We start from the raw sequence: 22,321 nt of genomic DNA on the forward strand, positions 1-22,321 counted from the left end.
CCGGATTCCCACCACCATCCATCCCAGAAGAATTCCCTCATCAAGACTCTATATCATAGAGCCCAATGCATCTCCGACCATGAACACATTTCCAGTGAACTCAAACACGTACGCCAAGCTCTTAAGGCTAATGGTTACTCCGACTACACAATCCGCAAAGCCATCACTCCAACCACCAAGAAGGATCCTGTTGAGGAGCCTTTCAAGACCATCACCTTACCCTACATTGCTGGGGTCACAAAAAAGATCTCCAAAATCCTGATTAAACACAAGATCCAGGTCCGATTCAACACAGTACATAAAATCCGTGATCTGGTACCGTCTGTAAAAGATGTGGTTCCAGACATACAGTACCCTGGCGTCTACAAACTAAGTTGCCTCTGTGGTAGCAGTTACATTGGGGAAACCAAACGACATGTCTCGGACCGCATCCGTGAACATAAAGCTGACCTGAAACACTGTAGGACAAACACCTCAGCCGTGGCAGATCACTGTTACAACTCAGTGGGCTCACATGACATTGACTTCTCCAAGACAGAGGTTCTCTGCAAGCCATCTGGCTATCATGAGAGATTCGTACATGAGGCGATCCACATTTACAAACACAGAGACAATTTTAACCGAGAAGATGGATTCTGGCTTAGCAATCACTGGAAGGACGTAATAAACCATTTTGATACACATTAGGGTGGGTAGAATAATACATAGTGTTATATTAAAAATGTATAAGGTATAGGGTGGTTTATAGCAATACAGTATGTAATTTAATGTTGGTTTTGCCTATGGAAGTATATAGTACGGTATAGACGCGTGTGATGTAAGAGAATAAAGTTTAGATGGAAGCATATTATATAATTTTTTACAACGTAGAATTTTTCATGTATTACTTACTGTTAGTAACTCAGCTTATTGTAGAGTATAGTAAGTTTACTGATGATGCTATGTAGTTTATACTTTAGTTTGTCATGCAGTTTATACTGTAGTTTTTTACGTGGTTGTTTAGTAACTACAGCTACATACTATTAACATTCCTTTCCTTTGTTAATGCTCCCCCCCTTCCCCCCCCCCTTTGATGCTGCTAATCCTGCATAATGCACGGGCATAGTATTGATTTGGAACCCCCCCCGCCCACCTCCTACGCATTTTCCATATGCTGAATTCCTCTTGATATGCAAATTATTTTGTTTAGGCGCTCTTCTTCCCACCTCCCCCCCCTCTAACCCAGCTTAAATATACGCTCCAAGCTTGGGGTGTTTCATTCTTCGCCTGAGGATGGCTGCTTGCGTTGTGGCCGAAACGTCGTGAGAATTGTTTTATTATGTTTTATTTTTATTATTTTATTACTTCCCTTCTACGTGACTTTACCGAAAGAACCAAGAAGATGAATCCCTGCAGTCACGAAAGCTTTAAATCGAAATTTAACCGCCTCTACGGGGAGGGTTTCCACATAACTTTGAGATCCTTCAACAAGCTCCGGGACAAGAAGGCTCAGCTAATCGAGTCTCTCACCTTTCTGAAGAGATGCCGCGACTCTAAGGTAATACCGAACGCATTTACACTAACATCTGCTGCTGTAACTTCTTCTAATGCGAAACGAATTCTGTCTAGAACTAGCTTAGCTCTTATCTCAGAGAAAATCAGACTTACGCGCACCGAACTAGATCAGTTAGACAAGACACTCTACAAATCACACTTATCCTTGAGTGCAACAATGTCCACATCGGATTGGGAACATGTGGAAAAAATGACTGCCTCTTCAGCTGCCGCTATGTCGACTAAATGTAAGGACAACTTGATTTCCAAATTCAACCGCCTCTCAAACAAGAAACCGGACCCACACATTGAAAAGCTAGATGTTAACAAAGTCGTAATTAATCGCAGTAACAGTCCTATTTCTGAAGGTTTGAAATCCGTTTTAGCTAAAGGACTAAACTTTGCAGTCACACCTAGACACATACCAGTTAATGATATAATTGCTCGAGTAGATGTAGCTCTCAAGGGTTTGAGTCACATCGCTGCAGACGTAGCAAGATCGGAAATCTCTGTAACCCTCAAAAACGCTAAGATGCCAGCTAGCAACATCAGCAAAGATGAGCGTTTTGAATTAGCTCAATTAAAAAAGAGGGATGACATTGTCATCCTCTCAGCCGACAAAGGCAATGCCACTGTCATCATGGACAAAATAGAATACAACAACAAAATTCAAGAACTACTCACCGATGGCAGCTATACAAAAATAAAAAGAGACCCCACCAACAGCCTCGTCTCCAAAACCAACAACATCATTTCTGCTTCAACCGCATTAATTGATCAGACCAAACAGTTCTCGTTGAAACCTTCTGCAGCCAGGCCACCAAGATTGTACGGCTTGCCAAAGATACATAAAGAAGATACACCTCTTCGTCCCATTGTCTCTACTATCAACTCCCCGACTTACAAACTGGCTCGTTTTTTGTCCGAAATCCTACGGCCTTTCACTGGAAAAACCACCTCTGCAGTACTAAACTCTACTGACCTGGTATCAACAATCAAGGGGATTGCCCTGTCCCCAGACGACCTGCTTGTCAGTTTTGATGTGGTTTCCTTGTTCACCAAGGTGCCTGTGCCTGACACCATCGCAATCATTGAAGACTTGGTTCATCAAGGACTGAATGCTGGGGTACCCCCCCTGGTGAGACACTGCTTAACCAATACATACTTCACCTTGAATGGAACCTTCTACAAGCAAATTGAGGGCACCCCAATGGGCTCCCCCTTATCTCCGGTTGTAGCCAACATCTTCATGGAGAAATTTGAGACGGACGCCATCCAGACTGCCACTCTACGCCCGACCTTATGGAAGAGGTACGTAGACGACACTTTTGTCATCTGGCCACATGGCCGGCCTGCTCTAGACCAATTTCTCGACCATATCAATTCCATACACCCAGCCATCAGATTCACCATGGAAGTCGAAAATGATGGCAAGCTACCCTTTTTGGATGTCCTAATCAAAAGGAGACCTGATGGTTCAATGAGCCACTCTGTCTACAGGAAAGCCACCCACACGGATGCTTATCTAAAACCGGATTCCCACCACCATCCATCCCAGAAGAATTCCCTCATCAAGACTCTATATCATAGAGCCCAATGCATCTCCGACCATGAACACATTTCCAGTGAACTCAAACACGTACGCCAAGCTCTTAAGGCTAATGGTTACTCCGACTACACAATCCGCAAAGCCATCACTCCAACCACCAAGAAGGATCCTGTTGAGGAGCCTTTCAAGACCATCACCTTACCCTACATTGCTGGGGTCACAAAAAAGATCTCCAAAATCCTGATTAAACACAAGATCCAGGTCCGATTCAACACAGTACATAAAATCCGTGATCTGGTACCGTCTGTAAAAGATGTGGTTCCAGACATACAGTACCCTGGCGTCTACAAACTAAGTTGCCTCTGTGGTAGCAGTTACATTGGGGAAACCAAACGACATGTCTCGGACCGCATCCGTGAACATAAAGCTGACCTGAAACACTGTAGGACAAACACCTCAGCCGTGGCAGATCACTGTTACAACTCAGTGGGCTCACATGACATTGACTTCTCCAAGACAGAGGTTCTCTGCAAGCCATCTGGCTATCATGAGAGATTCGTACATGAGGCGATCCACATTTACAAACACAGAGACAATTTTAACCGAGAAGATGGATTCTGGCTTAGCAATCACTGGAAGGACGTAATAAACCATTTTGATACACATTAGGGTGGGTAGAATAATACATAGTGTTATATTAAAAATGTATAAGGTATAGGGTGGTTTATAGCAATACAGTATGTAATTTAATGTTGGTTTTGCCTATGGAAGTATATAGTACGGTATAGACGCGTGTGATGTAAGAGAATAAAGTTTAGATGGAAGCATATTATATAATTTTTTACAACGTAGAATTTTTCATGTATTACTTACTGTTAGTAACTCAGCTTATTGTAGAGTATAGTAAGTTTACTGATGATGCTATGTAGTTTATACTTTAGTTTGTCATGCAGTTTATACTGTAGTTTTTTACGTGGTTGTTTAGTAACTACAGCTACATACTATTAACATTCCTTTCCTTTGTTAATGCTCCCCCCCTTCCCCCCCCCCTTTGATGCTGCTAATCCTGCATAATGCACGGGCATAGTATTGATTTGGAACCCCCCCCGCCCACCTCCTACGCATTTTCCATATGCTGAATTCCTCTTGATATGCAAATTATTTTGTTTAGGCGCTCTTCTTCCCACCTCCCCCCCCTCTAACCCAGCTTAAATATACGCTCCAAGCTTGGGGTGTTTCATTCTTCGCCTGAGGATGGCTGCTTGCGTTGTGGCCGAAACGTCGTGAGAATTGTTTTATTATGTTTTATTTTTATTATTTTATTACTTCCCTTCTACGTGACTTTACCGAAAGAACCAAGAAGATGAATCCCTGCAGTCACGAAAGCTTTAAATCGAAATTTAACCGCCTCTACGGGGAGGGTTTCCACATAACTTTGAGATCCTTCAACAAGCTCCGGGACAAGAAGGCTCAGCTAATCGAGTCTCTCACCTTTCTGAAGAGATGCCGCGACTCTAAGGTAATACCGAACGCATTTACACTAACATCTGCTGCTGTAACTTCTTCTAATGCGAAACGAATTCTGTCTAGAACTAGCTTAGCTCTTATCTCAGAGAAAATCAGACTTACGCGCACCGAACTAGATCAGTTAGACAAGACACTCTACAAATCACACTTATCCTTGAGTGCAACAATGTCCACATCGGATTGGGAACATGTGGAAAAAATGACTGCCTCTTCAGCTGCCGCTATGTCGACTAAATGTAAGGACAACTTGATTTCCAAATTCAACCGCCTCTCAAACAAGAAACCGGACCCACACATTGAAAAGCTAGATGTTAACAAAGTCGTAATTAATCGCAGTAACAGTCCTATTTCTGAAGGTTTGAAATCCGTTTTAGCTAAAGGACTAAACTTTGCAGTCACACCTAGACACATACCAGTTAATGATATAATTGCTCGAGTAGATGTAGCTCTCAAGGGTTTGAGTCACATCGCTGCAGACGTAGCAAGATCGGAAATCTCTGTAACCCTCAAAAACGCTAAGATGCCAGCTAGCAACATCAGCAAAGATGAGCGTTTTGAATTAGCTCAATTAAAAAAGAGGGATGACATTGTCATCCTCTCAGCCGACAAAGGCAATGCCACTGTCATCATGGACAAAATAGAATACAACAACAAAATTCAAGAACTACTCACCGATGGCAGCTATACAAAAATAAAAAGAGACCCCACCAACAGCCTCGTCTCCAAAACCAACAACATCATTTCTGCTTCAACCGCATTAATTGATCAGACCAAACAGTTCTCGTTGAAACCTTCTGCAGCCAGGCCACCAAGATTGTACGGCTTGCCAAAGATACATAAAGAAGATACACCTCTTCGTCCCATTGTCTCTACTATCAACTCCCCGACTTACAAACTGGCTCGTTTTTTGTCCGAAATCCTACGGCCTTTCACTGGAAAAACCACCTCTGCAGTACTAAACTCTACTGACCTGGTATCAACAATCAAGGGGATTGCCCTGTCCCCAGACGACCTGCTTGTCAGTTTTGATGTGGTTTCCTTGTTCACCAAGGTGCCTGTGCCTGACACCATCGCAATCATTGAAGACTTGGTTCATCAAGGACTGAATGCTGGGGTACCCCCCCTGGTGAGACACTGCTTAACCAATACATACTTCACCTGGAATGGAACCTTCTACAAGCAAATTGAGGGCACCCCAATGGGCTCCCCCTTATCTCCGGTTGTAGCCAACATCTTCATGGAGAAATTTGAGACGGACGCCATCCAGACTGCCACTCTACGCCCGACCTTATGGAAGAGGTACGTAGACGACACTTTTGTCATCTGGCCACATGGCCGGCCTGCTCTAGACCAATTTCTCGACCATATCAATTCCATACACCCAGCCATCAGATTCACCATGGAAGTCGAAAATGATGGCAAGCTACCCTTTTTGGATGTCCTAATCAAAAGGAGACCTGATGGTTCAATGAGCCACTCTGTCTACAGGAAAGCCACCCACACGGATGCTTATCTAAAACCGGATTCCCACCACCATCCATCCCAGAAGAATTCCCTCATCAAGACTCTATATCATAGAGCCCAATGCATCTCCGACCATGAACACATTTCCAGTGAACTCAAACACGTACGCCAAGCTCTTAAGGCTAATGGTTACTCCGACTACACAATCCGCAAAGCCATCACTCCAACCACCAAGAAGGATCCTGTTGAGGAGCCTTTCAAGACCATCACCTTACCCTACATTGCTGGGGTCACAAAAAAGATCTCCAAAATCCTGATTAAACACAAGATCCAGGTCCGATTCAACACAGTACATAAAATCCGTGATCTGGTACCGTCTGTAAAAGATGTGGTTCCAGACATACAGTACCCTGGCGTCTACAAACTAAGTTGCCTCTGTGGTAGCAGTTACATTGGGGAAACCAAACGACATGTCTCGGACCGCATCCGTGAACATAAAGCTGACCTGAAACACTGTAGGACAAACACCTCAGCCGTGGCAGATCACTGTTACAACTCAGTGGGCTCACATGACATTGACTTCTCCAAGACAGAGGTTCTCTGCAAGCCATCTGGCTATCATGAGAGATTCGTACATGAGGCGATCCACATTTACAAACACAGAGACAATTTTAACCGAGAAGATGGATTCTGGCTTAGCAATCACTGGAAGGACGTAATAAACCATTTTGATACACATTAGGGTGGGTAGAATAATACATAGTGTTATATTAAAAATGTATAAGGTATAGGGTGGTTTATAGCAATACAGTATGTAATTTAATGTTGGTTTTGCCTATGGAAGTATATAGTACGGTATAGACGCGTGTGATGTAAGAGAATAAAGTTTAGATGGAAGCATATTATATAATTTTTTACAACGTAGAATTTTTCATGTATTACTTACTGTTAGTAACTCAGCTTATTGTAGAGTATAGTAAGTTTACTGATGATGCTATGTAGTTTATACTTTAGTTTGTCATGCAGTTTATACTGTAGTTTTTTACGTGGTTGTTTAGTAACTACAGCTACATACTATTAACATTCCTTTCCTTTGTTAATGCTCCCCCCCTTCCCCCCCCCCTTTGATGCTGCTAATCCTGCATAATGCACGGGCATAGTATTGATTTGGAACCCCCCCCGCCCACCTCCTACGCATTTTCCATATGCTGAATTCCTCTTGATATGCAAATTATTTTGTTTAGGCGCTCTTCTTCCCACCTCCCCCCCCTCTAACCCAGCTTAAATATACGCTCCAAGCTTGGGGTGTTTCATTCTTCGCCTGAGGATGGCTGCTTGCGTTGTGGCCGAAACGTCGTGAGAATTGTTTTATTATGTTTTATTTTTATTATTTTATTACTTCCCTTCTACGTGACTTTACCGAAAGAACCAAGAAGATGATACCAGGTGAGTAAAGTTTAGTACCGCAGAGGTGCTTTTTCCAGTGAAAGGCCGCAGGATTTCAGACAAAAAACGAGCCAGTTTGTAGGCGGGGGAGTTGATAGTCGAGACGAAGGGATGAAGGGGTGTATCTTCTTTATGTATCTTTGGTAAGCCATATAATCTTGGTGGCCTGGCAGCAGAAGTTTTCAACGAGAACTGTTTGGTTGGATCAATTAATGGTTTGATCAATTAATGCGGTTGAATCAGAAATTAGCCGGGAAAATACACCACGCCGCCGTTGACCCTGGCCATTGACCGAGCAACCCAAAGTTCCTACCAGCTCCCTCCGCAGGAATGTGTTTATGTTTGCGTTGATGGATTGTTCCAGTCAACCAAGTGGGCTACATTAATGACTTATTACAGCCATTTAAGCTTTACACAGCACCCAGTATTGTATGCGTGGTGCAAACATCATCAACAGTTACTGAAGAACGGAATTGTGGCCCTCTTGTCTTAGATCACCATTAAATCAATTCGAGAAAATGTGACCCAACTAATAGGCAAGCATTGAGACAGACACAACTGTCGACTGGTTTCATCCTTAACACGTTTTTTTTCCTGCCTGCACTGTTGTTTTCTATTTATGATGGGGTTTTCTCATCGGGTACAGAATGGAATAGTGGTTAGAGCATAGCCACAGGCTTGTGAGCATTTTAGAATCTGGCTGCGTTCATCACCGCTGCAGTTACACTCTCCCTTCCTTGACTCTGCGTACGCAGGTGAACCGGGAAATGCCTGTGCCGGGCCCCAATGGTAAGAGCCGAACCGCAACCATGAAACCACCCATTCGTCCAGCAGTGGAAAAAGTAGAGAGTTATCTAGGGAATGATCCTTTCCCCGCCATCTTGGTGATTCCTTGATATGTCAAAGGCATACATCTCAATGGTAGCGCCTCTAGTGGCTTGTTGTATGTGTTGGGTTATGAATTTTTGATAAAAATAATAAAAATTAATAATTTTCCAAAAAATTCACAAATCGCATTAATTATGTTAATGTGTGTGTAATGTAGTAACTCGGCGGGAGACGACTTCACGGGTAGCACACTCTTTATTTCACCAACTTCGTTTCACAGGTGACTAACACCCACTGTAGTATCTCGGGTGACTAACACCCACTTGGTTACTCGGGTGACTAACACCCACTTGGTTACTCGGGTGACTAACACCCACTTGGTTACTCGGGTGACTAACACCCACGTAGTTACTCGGGTGACCAACACCCACTCAGCTACTTGGGTGACTAACACCCACTGAGCTGCCCGGGGTGACCAACACCCACGTAGCTACTCGGGTGACTAACACCCACTGAGCTACTCGGGTGACCAACACCCACTTAGCTACTCGGGCGACTAACACCCACTGAGCTACTCGGGACACACCCTGCCGGGGTGTCCGTCTCGACTATGGGTCCCACAGTCCTGACCCACATGGGCGTCGGACCACGGGTCCCACAGTCTCGCCTCCGAGCCACACAGGGCCCCGGTCCCTACAAGGACAGCGGGACTAGGGGTCTCGGGGCACTACGTCTTCAACTCCGTCTTCGATCTTCAACTGGTTAACAACCACGAGTGCTCTCGCGCGTCACCCTTTATACCCCACCTGCGGACGTCGCTGAGAGCACCCATCCTATTTGACCAATCACTGGGCGCTGGCTACGATCCTGTTTTCCCACATCTCAGCGCGCCTCACCACCCACGCCGGGCCGCCCCGTCATCCGTCACTCCCGGCGCGCGCGTCCACACCACGCCCACAACGCGTGCCCAACCCCGCACCCCGTGCCGCCCCGTGATCCATCACTGTCACTGTCGGCGCACGTCAACACCACCACTACATGTGTATTAACATGCATAAATTATGATAATGCGTGTAATGATATGCATACATTATGATAATCGCGGAGATAATCGTAGTAATTTATGCGGATGCTTGCGATTATGTTACTGTGAGCAGTTATGATAATTAGGCTTAGCTTCGTTTATCCATTGTTATATCAATCAGGATAATACGATTATCATTGATTAAACGTTTACCGATTATCTTAGTGTGTATTATGATATTTTAGGTCTCCATTTTCATATCTCATCGCAGGATACAGTTATCAAGAATAAGATAGTTTTGCATGGACTTGGAAAGAAGCACTCGAACAGTTGGTGTTAAGCAATTTTATTCTAAACAAGCACATGACACTCTCTTATCCGAAAGCAAGTATACGTCAATAAATTCATGGACAAGATTATGCAGTAACGAAAATGAATGACTAAAAATACTTCTTCATTGGCGTGATTATGCAGTTAACGAAAATGAATGACTAAAACATTTCTTATTCATGTAACTCGACGACAGCAACTGCTTTGCACGATCCGTTGATTTTGAACGCACCACCTCGAAATGGCAACCCTTTTTGAAACGCAATGACAATTTTTTTTTAAAAGTCTTATTCGTGTGCGTGCTGTGTGTGCGTTGTCCCCTTTTAATATTAATTAATTCTTAGAGCCGGGAGTTGTGTCGTTAGCTTGTGTGGTGTGGGAGGATACGAACAGCGGCCAGAAGTTTTCTCTGGGTTGGGCGTGGCCGCCGCTCTGCTCCTGCTGCTCCCTCGCTCTCTCTCCACTGCTGGACGACGAGTTGGCACGATGCTGTCCTTGAAGATGCTCGGTCGCTCGGTGTCGCTCGTTGTCACTCGTTGTCGCTCGGTGGCGCTCGGTGGCGCACGGTGGCGCTCGGTGGCGCTCGGTGGCGCTCGGTGGCGCTCGGTGGCGCTCGGTGGCGCACGGTGGCGCTCGGTGGCGCTCGGTGGCGCTCGGTGGCGCTCGGTGGCGCTCGGTGGCGCTCGGTGGCGCTCGGTGGCGCTTGGTGGCGCTCGGAAGACTTTGACTCTCTTTCTCCACTGCGGGATGACGAGTCGGTTTTGGTTGATGCTGGTTGATCTGGGTGTGTATTAGACACACGGCGCATTCAACAGCGCTGTCCTCTTCCTCACAGCCGTTTGACCAGGTTTTCTCCACTGCTTCGCGCTCTCTGCTTTGCTCGCTTGGCGATCTCCGCCTTTCCTGCGGGTTGTTCGCTGGTCGTCACTTTGACGAGGAGCGATGCTTCGTTCGTGGCAGGGTGGACGTTGGCGTCTTTGTTGGCTTCACTCGCAGCTCGGCGACTCAGGGTAGCGATTCTTCTCAGGTGGTGCAGACCTCGGCTTGTAGCTGCACGTCGCTACTCCGCGAACCTCGTCATTCTGGATGACGAAAACTTCTTCGTTGTCGGCGTTGAGATGAGGTGGGGCCCAGGGCCTCTGACGAGATGTGGTGGGGGCCGAAGCCCTTGACGATCTGTGTTGAATGGATTTTTCCCCGGTTTATATTGGGAAAATCCACTCAGTCTTCCCGAGTTGTTTGAAGGCCGTCATATATCTTTCTGTGGGTTGAACACATCTGCGTCCGTGTGTTTCGTGTGTCGTGTGCGTGTTTATTAGTAAAGACACAGCTGTGTAACCATTCTGGAAGGAGGGGTGGGGAATGTTATTTGCTCGCGTGTGCAAATCTTGCTGTCCGTGCTGCGGGGAGACAAAGACGGCCGTGTTTAACTCAGCGTGAGCACCCTCTCCTCTCTCCGCGTCTCTTGCGAGAGAAAACAAACAAAAACAGAGCGAGAAGAAGCAGACACCCCCGCGACTCCTCCTCGCGACCTTTCCTAACCCTCCAAGCATTCATGGGCCATCTGTTTGTGCTGCGGGGAGACAAAGACGGCCGTGTTTAACTCAAAACGTGAGCACCCTCTCCTCTCTCCGCGTCTCTTGCGAGAGAAAACAAACAATGTCAGCACAAACCCCCCCCCCCCCTTGTGATCTTTTTGCTCCCTCCTTGCTTGCCAAACCCCGCTGGAAGACAAAGGTGGCTGAGGAGATGTTTGTAATACATTTATGTGGTCCTGTGTGTTACATTTATTCTTGAATTATATTTTATGAGTTCCTTCGGTCTTAGTATCGTGGTTATCATTCGTCTATGTTTAATGAATATTCGTAATGATCCTCGTCACATTATTATTTTGGGGCTTCGCCAAGTTTAGTTCTCCAGAGATTGGTGTTTTATTCTGAGTTATATTTTAATGTCCTGAGGTTAATTGTAACTATGTTTCCACTTAAGCTTTCTGGAATTCGTACTCTTTAGTTTTTCGGAAGGTCGTGTAGATAGGAAACATATAATTCTAAATAATATGTATGCGGTGAATACGAGTAATATAAGATACTTACTAATAAAAAAAACCTATGGTTTGTTGGTTAATTCTCTTTGTTAAGTTTCTACTTTTCGGTTAGGAAAACGTTAAGAAAACGCGAGTGGCAACCGTTATTATCCTTTACTCTGCTCTGCACCCCCTCCGTGCATCTCAAGATGTTTTGGGAGTTCAGGTCATCGATCTTTGTCCATCTGGATGTCTCTGACCTCTCTTGTGACCGACTTCTTACCAGTTTAATGGCAGTTTCACAGATTCCTGGTGTGCTTGTAGTGGGTTGTTTTCATTATTTAATTAAAAAAATATATATAGATATAATAAAAAAAATATTCTTAATATTAATAACGGAAAACACGGCATAGATACAACAGGCTGAAAGTTGATATTGTCTAACCGTGTGAGAACTCTCGAGAGATCAGGAGAATAGTCTCACTTGGAAGAAGTGACCTTGGTCACCAAAAAGAATGAAAGCAAAATAAATCAAATAAAGTACAGGAATGGTGCAATGTGAACCATTGATTCTAGATTTGAAGCTTTCGTGACTGCAAGGAATCATCTTCTTAGGTTTTTTCGGTAAAGTCACGTAGGTAAAACATCAAAATGAATGAAAATAAAATAAAATAAAATCAAAATTCACGACGTTTCGGAGGCAACACAAGTCTCCGTCATCAGGTGGGACCGTCACAGCCAGATTAGCTGCATCAAGTGAGGCAATGATTCAAGATGTAATCCCTTAAAAGCGAGTTGAGGGGGGGAGGAGAGGGAGGGGGAGCTCATCAGACTATGGTAGCCAATGAATGGAACGTATCGGGAGGGAGGGGGGGCGAGGCCAAAAGGGTGGGCGGCGGCGTGCACGCGATTGTGCGCAAGCGGCTAATTACTGCACACGCCAACACAATGGAGCGATTATGCGCAAGCGGCCGACTGCCGCACACGCCAACACAATGGACAGAGAGGGGGAGGGAAGCTCTAATACACATGATAGACAAAAGAACGAAAATGCCCATGTTAATACCAATGCTGGCTGAACAATGAAGAGAGCACTGCTAAAAAACAACTGGGGATGTTAACACTCGGTAAAGTAAAGTAAAATAGTGCCTGTCAGATAAGATGGTCCAAAAAATTGTAATTAAGTCTTTTTTGCGTGGTTGATAACATCTTTCATAGATACAACAGGCTGAAAGGTACAAACTTAGTAATCATTGGAAAGATGTTATCAACCACGCAAAAAAGACTTAATTACAATTTTTTGGACCATCTTATCTGACAGGCACTATTTTACTTTACTTTACCGAGTGTTAACATCCCCAGTTGTTTTTTAGCAGTGCTCTCTTCATTGTTCAGCCAGCATTGGTATAAACATGGGCATTTTCGTTCTTTTGTCTATCATGTGTATTAGAGCTTCCCTCCCCCTCTCTGTCCATTGTGTTGGCGTGTGCGGCAGTCGGCCGCTTGCGCATAATCGCTCCATTGTGTTGGCGTGTGCAGTAATTAGCCGCTTGCGCACAATCGCGTGCACGCCGCCGCCCACCCTTTTGGCCTCGCCCCCCCTCCCTCCCGATACGTTCCATTCATTGGCTACCATAGTCTGATGAGCTCCCCCTCCCTCTCCTCCCCCCCTCAACTCGCTTTTAAGGGATTACATCTTGAATCATTGCCTCACTTGATGCAGCTAATCTGGCTGTGACGGTCCCACCTGATGACGGAGACTTGTGTTGCCTCCGAAACGTCGTGAATTTTGATTTCATTTTATTTTATTTTCATTCATTTTGATGTTTTACCTACGTGACTTTACCGAAAAAACCTAAGAAGAACCATTGATTGTAAGATGCACTGCAAATGCGTGCTCAGTGTCAAGTTATGCAAATCTGGTCTCACACATGTGTAGTGTCTTCAAAAATTATTCACACCGACACGTTGTAACAAGTCACCTGCTTACACTTTATTCACCTATTCTTGCACCAGTTGTAGGCACACCGATAACTATCTGTACGGTCACATATACTCAACTTCTCCCCGCTCCTATCTATTCTGCACCTCACTTATCCTGCACTCAGCAGCTCTGCTCTCAGCGACTCCACACACAGCGTCTTCGCACTCAGAGACTCTGCACACAGCAACTTCGCATCTCCACCATTGCCCTCACCTACGCTCCCTCAGACCCGCTCACCCGTCTGTCCCGGGCGGGGGGTTCAGCCAACTCCCGCCCGGCGACGGCGTGAGGGTTGAGATCCCATTGACGGCTGGAGCGGCAGCGGTGAGATGTCTTCAATATTGGTTCCCGGCAACAACTCCCGACCTGACACACACTTCCGCTTATATCACCCTGCTCATCCCGAGCCCTCACGTGCTTCCACTTAAGCTGCCGCTAGGCCGGCGCCAGTTGCCCCATTAATCTCTTATCATCACCCGTCATCTCCCATCTCCTAGGCGTCAACCTCCGGTCACAGCGTAGCACCTGTTTGACCTCGGTTGCACCCGCTTCTCCCCTTAATAACTGGCTGTTTGTCTGTGCAGACCTCATGTTGCAACACGCACATCTGTTCGACCTCAGTTGCACCCGTTTAACTGTACGCATCATGCATTTCTCCCCTCTACACATGTACACCTAACTGGATTATAAGACACATCACCAACTTTTGTTTTCAAATACAAGGGGAGAGGGGGATACGTCTTATAACGTGAAGAATATGACACAAACAACATATACCAATTCACAATGGGTTTTTTTTGTTTCAGTATAGTTGGTATATTCCCCATGTTTATTCCCAGTTCTCTTCAACGTTCTGTCATGCAACAAATAATCCGTGTGGAGATCTCACAGAGCGATTGACACTGACCCGTATTTCTCAAAATGGCCATGCTAGCTTGGAAGCTTTAGGCGGGGTATTCACCTTGGCCTCAAGTAGGCAAATACAAACACCCCCGTATAGCCTGCACGGCACACGAGTGGGTGGGTGGCCAGCACCATGCCCGGCCATCTTAGTCTGCCTAGTGGCGATGTTTACACACCGGACTAGGTACTAATTTGAAGCTGAGTCGACCTAGGGGAGGCCAAGCACCAGTTCAGATGATCATCACTAGTATTGGCCATGAGCGGGAATCGAACTTGGCTGGCCGGGTTTGTAGCGCATCGCGCTAACCACTAAGCTACCGCTCCCCACGCTCAAATAGGCCTACACACACGGATCCCTGCCACAACTGCATCCACCCTTCCCTAGTGCACGTCAGAAACCTTCGAGGGTGGTGGTAGAGGCGGTGGTGATGGTGTGATTGGTGGCAGTGATTTACGTGTGAGCGCGCTGGTGGTGACGGTGTGAGTGCAGTGGTGATGAAGGTAGTGGCGGTGTGGGGTGCAATGGAGTAGCGGTTAGTGCACTGCATTACAAACCTGGCGACTCGGGTTCGATGCCCACTAACGGTCCATACCAGTGACAATTATCTAAAGCGGTCCTGAGCCTGTTAAGGCTATAAGGGGGATCTTTGTCTTTTGGCGACGGTGTGAGTGCAGTGGCAGTGATAGTGTTGAAAGGGGGGAGGGGTGTTGCGGTGATAGTGGTGGTAAAGGTGTGAGTGTGGTGGTGCGTGTGGTGATTGGTGGCGTAGCGGTTAACACGCTGTGCTACGAACGTCGTGACACATGTTTTCATAGCCAACAGCAGTGACAATTATCTTAACTGGTTTTGGGCCTCCCCTAGGTCGACTCAGTCTCAAATTATTACTTGGTGAAATGTGTAAACATCGCCAATAGGGAGGCGTGGTGCTGGCCACCCACCCCCATGTGTGCCGTGCCGGCCTTCATAGCTGCTCGCTAACAGCACTTGCTCCTACAGTTAGTTAAGGCTACAGAAGGAATCTTTGTCTTTGTGGTGGTGGTGATAGTAAAGGTGAAGGTGTGGGTGTGTCTGCACCTTTGTGCCATGTGACCCCCCAACAGAGGTGCTGCTCAAGATGCACTCGGTGGGCATCTACGGCTCGGACGTGCACTACTGGCAGCATGGCCGCATTGGAGACTTTGTGCTTCGAGAGCCAGTGGTGCTGGGCCACGAGGCGGCTGGCACCGTGTGCGCCGTGGGGGCCAGCGTCACCCCCCTCATTCCTGGTCTGCGGCACGGACGCGCCCACACCGCGCACAGTGCACTATGAGCACGTTCGCGACGCGCGAGAGACTCCTTGTGATAGAACGTTCGCGGAGCGTGTTACGTGAACGCGACACATGATGGGCACGTTTGCCTGGCCCACGCAACTTGCGTAAGATGCAAAAGTATAGCGGCAAATGTGTGACGACGTGACAAGCACGAGATTCGCGGCACACCTTGAGGAAAACACGCAATGCACGCCAAACATAAGGATACGCTTACGTTATGCTTATATTATTCCTGCAGCGGCTTTTGGCTAACCATTGAACGAAGACGGTCACTGCATCGCACGTTTTCAGATCCGATTCTGCAGTCGTCTTGAACGCTTTCTTCCGATATTAGGAAGCCACTGGAGCTATGACCTTTTAAATCTTTGAATTACTTTTCGTGCATTAGTTGTTGTCCTTCCCATGCACCTTGCATAAGCACGGTTAGCCACATACAGTACAAAAGAAGTTCAACATGCATTCGTCATGTTTACAATATACATAACATGCAGGAGTCATGCAGAGAGCAAATTAAATGCTCAAGACATGCTATAAGATGCCCACGAGACTCGCAGTGTGGGTGAAAAAGACGGGCGACGCACTCGCCGCACACAACGTGCTCACAGCTGGTGACATTTATGGAGCTCGAATGCACAACACGCAAAAATACACGCAAAACACGCACAAAACACGCCAACGGTTCAGAGACATTCTTACGAAATGCTCACAATGGGCCCAGCGCAGGTGACACAAGATGCATTCGCAACAAGGTTGCCACACAATTGTAATGAATCATTGTCGGGAATCATAGTTAGGCTAGGAGTTGCTGTGTGACTTGACCCTGTATCATCCGTCGCCTGCTCTGAACGTCACTTGTCCACGTGTCCATCCGTGTGCGCATGTCTATGTGCACGTGTGCGTGTGTCCATGGAGAGCAAGATTGCGGTCGTTAGCGTACGGCGCTACAAACATGGCCACCTGAGTTTGATTACCGCTTATGGCCAACATCAGTGTTGAATATCTGCACTAGTCTTGAGCTACCCCGAAGTCAACGGAGCTTTAAATGGGTGCCTGGTGTGGTGTGTAAACATCAACACTCGGGAGGCAAAAACGGATATGCGTAGTACTGGCCACCCCTTCATGGGAGCGATAGTGTAGTTGTTAGCATGCTACGAACCCGGCAACCCGAGTTCGATTCTCCTTCATGGCAAACATCAGTGAGGATTATTTGAACTGGTCCTGGGCCTCCCCTAAGTTGACTCGGCTTCAATTGAGTACCTGGTGCGATGTGTAAACATCGTCACTCGGGAGACAAAGGCGGACGGGCGTGGTGCTGGCCACCCACCCCCTCGTGTGCCGTGCTGGCCTTCATAGGTGCTCGCTCATAGCACTTGCCCCAAAAAGTCTGTTAAGGCAATACAGGGGATCGTTGCCTTTGTCACGCTTGTGCCCAGGGGACCGGGTGGCCATTGAGCCCGGCGTGCCGCGCGAGAACGATGAATTCTGCAACCTCTCCCCGAGCATCTTCTTCTGCGCGACGCCTCCCGACCACGGCAGCCTGTGTAGCTACTACACGCACAGTGCCAGCTTCTGCTACAAGTGAGCGCCGCCAGCGTTCAGCAGACTCAGAGCCGTTCACCCCCACGCCCCCCCGCCTTCCCAGTGGCTCCAATGATTGTTATAATTTGGGCCAGTGGTTGGATCTGAGATGTACAGCCTTTTTTCTGGTGTCCTTTTGACCGTCTCGTTTGTACTGGTTTTGTTCAATGCGTTGGGACTACATTCTACATCGGTTCATAATATCAATGAATAATTTTAATGAACCTTGAATGATTCAATGCAGCCTGCATAATTTGCTTTGCAGTGGCGAGGGTTAATATATATTGTAATCAATATATGGATCCATATGTGCATATCGTTCATCTTACCATGTGCGATGCCAACTTCTCTTCCACTTAGGTCACCTCAAACCTTTTGTGATGGAGTCATGTGGAATATCCACCACTGGCTCAAAACTGGAAAAGCAGAGCATTTCCCCATGCTGCTTACAACAAGGGAACACTTTGAATTGTCTTGTGCTGGTTGGAACTGTTATGTGTCACTGTTTCTTTGAGCTTATATCACAGCACATTGCGACACTGCAGAGCGTCTAATTGTGACCTTGCATGAAGAGGCTTGAGAATGAATGCACCTCGTAGAGAGACGGAGACAGAAGGAGAGAGAAGTCCTGTGCCTGGACTAGATTACGGAGGAGGGTGGTTGGCGGAGGGGTGTCGGGGCGTTCACCAGTAACCATGGCAACGGCGGTGCTGGTCCGGTGCAGGCTTCCTGACAACGTGAGCTATGAGGAGGGGGCCCTCATTGAGCCGCTCTCCGTGGGCATCCACGCGTGCCGCCGCGCCGGCGTCTCACTGGGCAGTTACGTCTTCATCTGTGGGGCAGGTGGGCTACCCCTTACCACCTGACCGTACTTCACCTGGTATCACCTCACCTGCTTACTACTCATCTGGTGACTGGATGCTCATCTGACCATGCCTCATCTGGACAATAACTTCCCCTGGTCTCATCTAGTTACTACTCACCTGGTTTATCACCTTATCTGACCACACCTCATCTGGTTACTGACCTAACCTTATCGCACCTCACCTGACCTTGCACGAACTCACCTCACGCAGTCTGAATGAGGGTACTGTGGAATCAGTATGTATTCGAAACATTGTGGAGACGTGGGGAGTGATGTCACCTCGTTGATCCACCTTCCTCAGGTCTCATCGGGCTCGTGTGCCTCCTCGTGGACAAAGCGATGGGGGCGGCAAAGGTGGTCATCACAGGTACATGGCTTCATCATCATCATCGTAATAACCACCATCATCACTTTGACCATCATCATACTTTCCACTGTCATAATTATCATCATCACTATCATTGTCATCACTTCTTACCATCATAGCAATCACCATCATTAAGTAATCAATTATCACTACGACTACTGTCGTCACCACCACAGGTATTATGTAACGATCCACACGGCAGTCCGTGGCTTCCCCTAAAGGGCTTTACCGCAGATTGCGATCCACTGCGTTGAGAGGTTCGTGCGTACGTATGTTGAACTTTTTTGGCACGTATGTGGGTAACCGCGCTTCGTTTTTGCAGACCTGTTGAGCGAGCGTCTGGCGAAGGCGCGGGAGTGGGAGCCGACTTCGTCCTCCATTCGGGGGCGGGCAGCGAGGCATCCTTGGGCGGCCCGCAGGACATGGCGCGTCGCGTCGCCGAGTGCCTAGACGGTGCGCCACCTGAGATCTCCATCGAGTGCACGGGCGCTGAGGCGTGCGTGCAGGCCAGCATCTACGTGAGTTTGCCCGCACGTCCGCTGTGATCAACCGGGAGGTAACCTGTACGAGCCGATTAACACTGCAGGGAATTTAATATCTAAATTTTAATTAACGACGAGTTATATTCAGAATATTTTTGATTGCTCATGTGGTAGTATTGTTTTTTCTTTCTTCCGATTTATATTTTGTTGCTGTAATTTAATGATTTGATTCGCTTGTCATTTTGGTCACCCAAGTAACTTTTTCAAATAAGACTATCCTGGCCTCCTGCGTCCTCACCCTTGGTTAAACAACACAAACTTAACCTTGTAACTGCATCTCATAATGCTGTGCAACCCGCGAACATGGAGGTGCATATATATTAACCCTTTCCTATTCTGATGACGAACGTATGTGTACTTACATTTTTCTTCCAATTCCGTTCCGGTTACGTACATTTACGTCATCGGAACGGAATGGATTCGAAACGGAATGGATTCGGAACAGAATAGAAAGTAAAAGGCCATGCGTGAGGGCGTGTGGCACAGTTTGGCGCCGTTGCTGTCTCTGCAGTTGTCTGCATTGAATAAAGTACAATGCATTTAAAAAGAGCGGCATTACCCCTCTCTAAGTAAAATTAATGCTAACCGCTTGCGTGTTCCGAGATGCAGTGGTGAGCGGGATACCCACCCTGCAACTTTCAGATGTCTCGGAACGGGAAAGGACTAAGATGTTTTCAGCCACTTCAATTAAAAAGCCTGGTCTATGGTCACCATCAAAAGCAATGAGTGAATGTGACCGACTGATAGGCACAACCGAATTCACAACTTCCCTGTCTTACTCGTGTCTGGACGTCGCTTCTCGGAACTTGGCTGACAACCACGTAGCCCCGCAGCCGCCTACATAACATCCCGGCTTGCATGGTGGTCGCCCATCCAAACAATTATCTAGGCTCAACCCTGCTTAGCTCCCAAGATCTGATAAGATTGTGTGCATTCTGGGAGATTTGGTCTTAGGCTTGCCATTATTATAGTAGACAATTATAATACCGATTGCTTTCCATTGACAGAATGATTTTGCATATATGGTTGACCAATTGACGTGAAATTGGAATGCTCACAGAACACTGCTGTAACATCACCTCACTTTGATGAACAATATTTGAAAGATGATACCCGCAGAGCTACTTCTGAGGTCCCTTCAGTTGTCTTTTACCCATGATATGTGGTGCATTTCCTCACACGCCCTACAAACTTTTAGCTGTGGGAGGAAACCAGAGAAACTGGGGAAACCCCATGCAGAACGGGAGGGAGAGAATGCAAACGCCACAAAAGGAAAGGCACCTGACTTGGGAATGGAACGCAGGCACCTCTGGCTGCGTTGCACTAGTGTTACCACTGCACTGCCAGAGGTAACACGGGCATCACTACCAAATGTGTATCACAAAGGAGAAGTTGTTTTGTCAGGAGAGCATCGGTGCTAATCGGAATCAGAACCTATATTTTTTATACTGGAGCAATCCGATGAGCTATAAAGCTCTTTTCCACAGATGTCCAGTGGGGGCAGGTCAGAATGTTACAACAACATAATACAAAAACACGATAGTAGTGCAAATTATAGGCAAGGTAAACAAATCACTTTAAAAATATATACAAAAAAACGAAACTTATTTTAATCTCACGGAGCCATGAGCTTATTTTTCAGAAGCGACCTGGCCACAATTTATAGCTCAATGAAGTGGCTTATCACGTGGAAGTTCAATGCAGCAAAATAATTGAGACGTGTGCTTCTAAATGTGGAGGGAAAAATCGACGCGATTGAGGTAACAGCATTGGTTGAGTGCCTCTGCTGCTGCTGCTCGAGCCTCTACACATGGCGTGATCCTCCTCCGTGTTGGCGTTCCTGTTCCTTCTCATTGGTTCAACAGAACGTCAAGATTCCCCGTCTCCTCAAGAGTGGACCCGCAGATGTTATAGGAAGACACAAGTCACAACATCCAAAAGCTCCTCTTGCACAGATACATACACCAGGGCTTGTATGTCATAGATTCTGTTTGACACAAGTTTTAAAATTAGTAAGGCATGCCGTCATAGTGCGTGTTATGCTCGTGATATCACAGTGCCATTAAGTCGCACCGATGGCCTTAACACATTCCTGCGGAGGGAGCTGGTAGGAACGTTGGGTTGCTCGGTCAATGGCCAGGGTCAACGGCGGCGTGGTGTATTCCGCAAATATGGCCGACTGTGAGGGCGGGCACAAGCCGGCGTGAGTAGGTTAAACGTTGAGTTTTATAAGGGCACCACGGTGTGACCAGCCCCTCCCCACCCAGCCCCTCCCCACCCTCCCCTCTCCACCCAGCCCCACCCCTCCCATTTTTGGATGCACGACGGACGGACGGACACAATCATCCCCTGTGGGCTGGTGTAACCAGGAGGTTCCTGCCAGTAATATTTCCAAGAATAAATACATTGGGAAATCATTATAGGCTCCATCCACATGTATTCTTGTTATTTATTTTGGTTTCAAAAAAATACATTTTGCTTGGACTCTGTGCAGACTCGATGGGTTCAGGGCCCAGGGCCAACAGGAGTGAGTGGGGTGACGAGGGAGAGGAAGAAGCTGATGACGAAGTTTCACCCCGTACCGAGGTGGAACTGCGCCCAGATAGAACAACTATGGGGATGTAGCTCAGTGGAAGAGCGCATGTTTCGCATGTGTGAGGCCCCGGGTTCAATCCCCAGCATCTCCACGAGGCGATATTTTGCCAGTGGACAATTTTACCTGAAGGGATATGCGTGGTTTATTTTCATTCGTTATGGTTGCTGAGCACAGATCTGGAAGACCAACATGTCATAGGGTCAGCAATGAACAGCACTACAATAAAAGTTGTAGTCGATAAGAGTTCACATAATACAGGTAGGAACAACAGTTCCACACTGCCCACCAGGGATTATTTGTCTGTATGTCGTGCATAGCCACGCCCTCGATTTGTATTTCGTAGAACGCTTCGGGCAGGCTCAGCACCACGTGATGCGCCGCCCCACGCAGCTTGCGCCGCGTGACATGGATCGCACGAATGCGCTGTCCAACCAAGTTCCTACCTGCC

At 47.0% G+C, this 22,321-nt stretch overlaps 1 non-coding gene and 1 pseudogene across 1 annotated transcript; both read left to right on the forward strand.

Moving 5' to 3' along the window:
* Positions 1–8,280: 8,280 nt before the first annotated feature.
* Positions 8,281–19,280, forward strand: LOC144948330 (sorbitol dehydrogenase-like; annotated as a pseudogene).
* A 2,612-nt stretch (positions 19,281–21,892) lies between these two features.
* Positions 21,893–21,964, forward strand: TRNAA-CGC (transfer RNA alanine (anticodon CGC)). The gene has a single exon. It is a non-coding gene; the product is annotated as a tRNA-Ala (tRNA).
* Positions 21,965–22,321: the final 357 nt, after the last annotated feature.

This window comes from Lampetra fluviatilis, chromosome 48 (genome assembly GCF_964198595.1).
Source record: "Lampetra fluviatilis chromosome 48, kcLamFluv1.1, whole genome shotgun sequence".
Classification (NCBI taxonomy): domain Eukaryota; kingdom Metazoa; phylum Chordata; class Hyperoartia; order Petromyzontiformes; family Petromyzontidae; genus Lampetra; species Lampetra fluviatilis.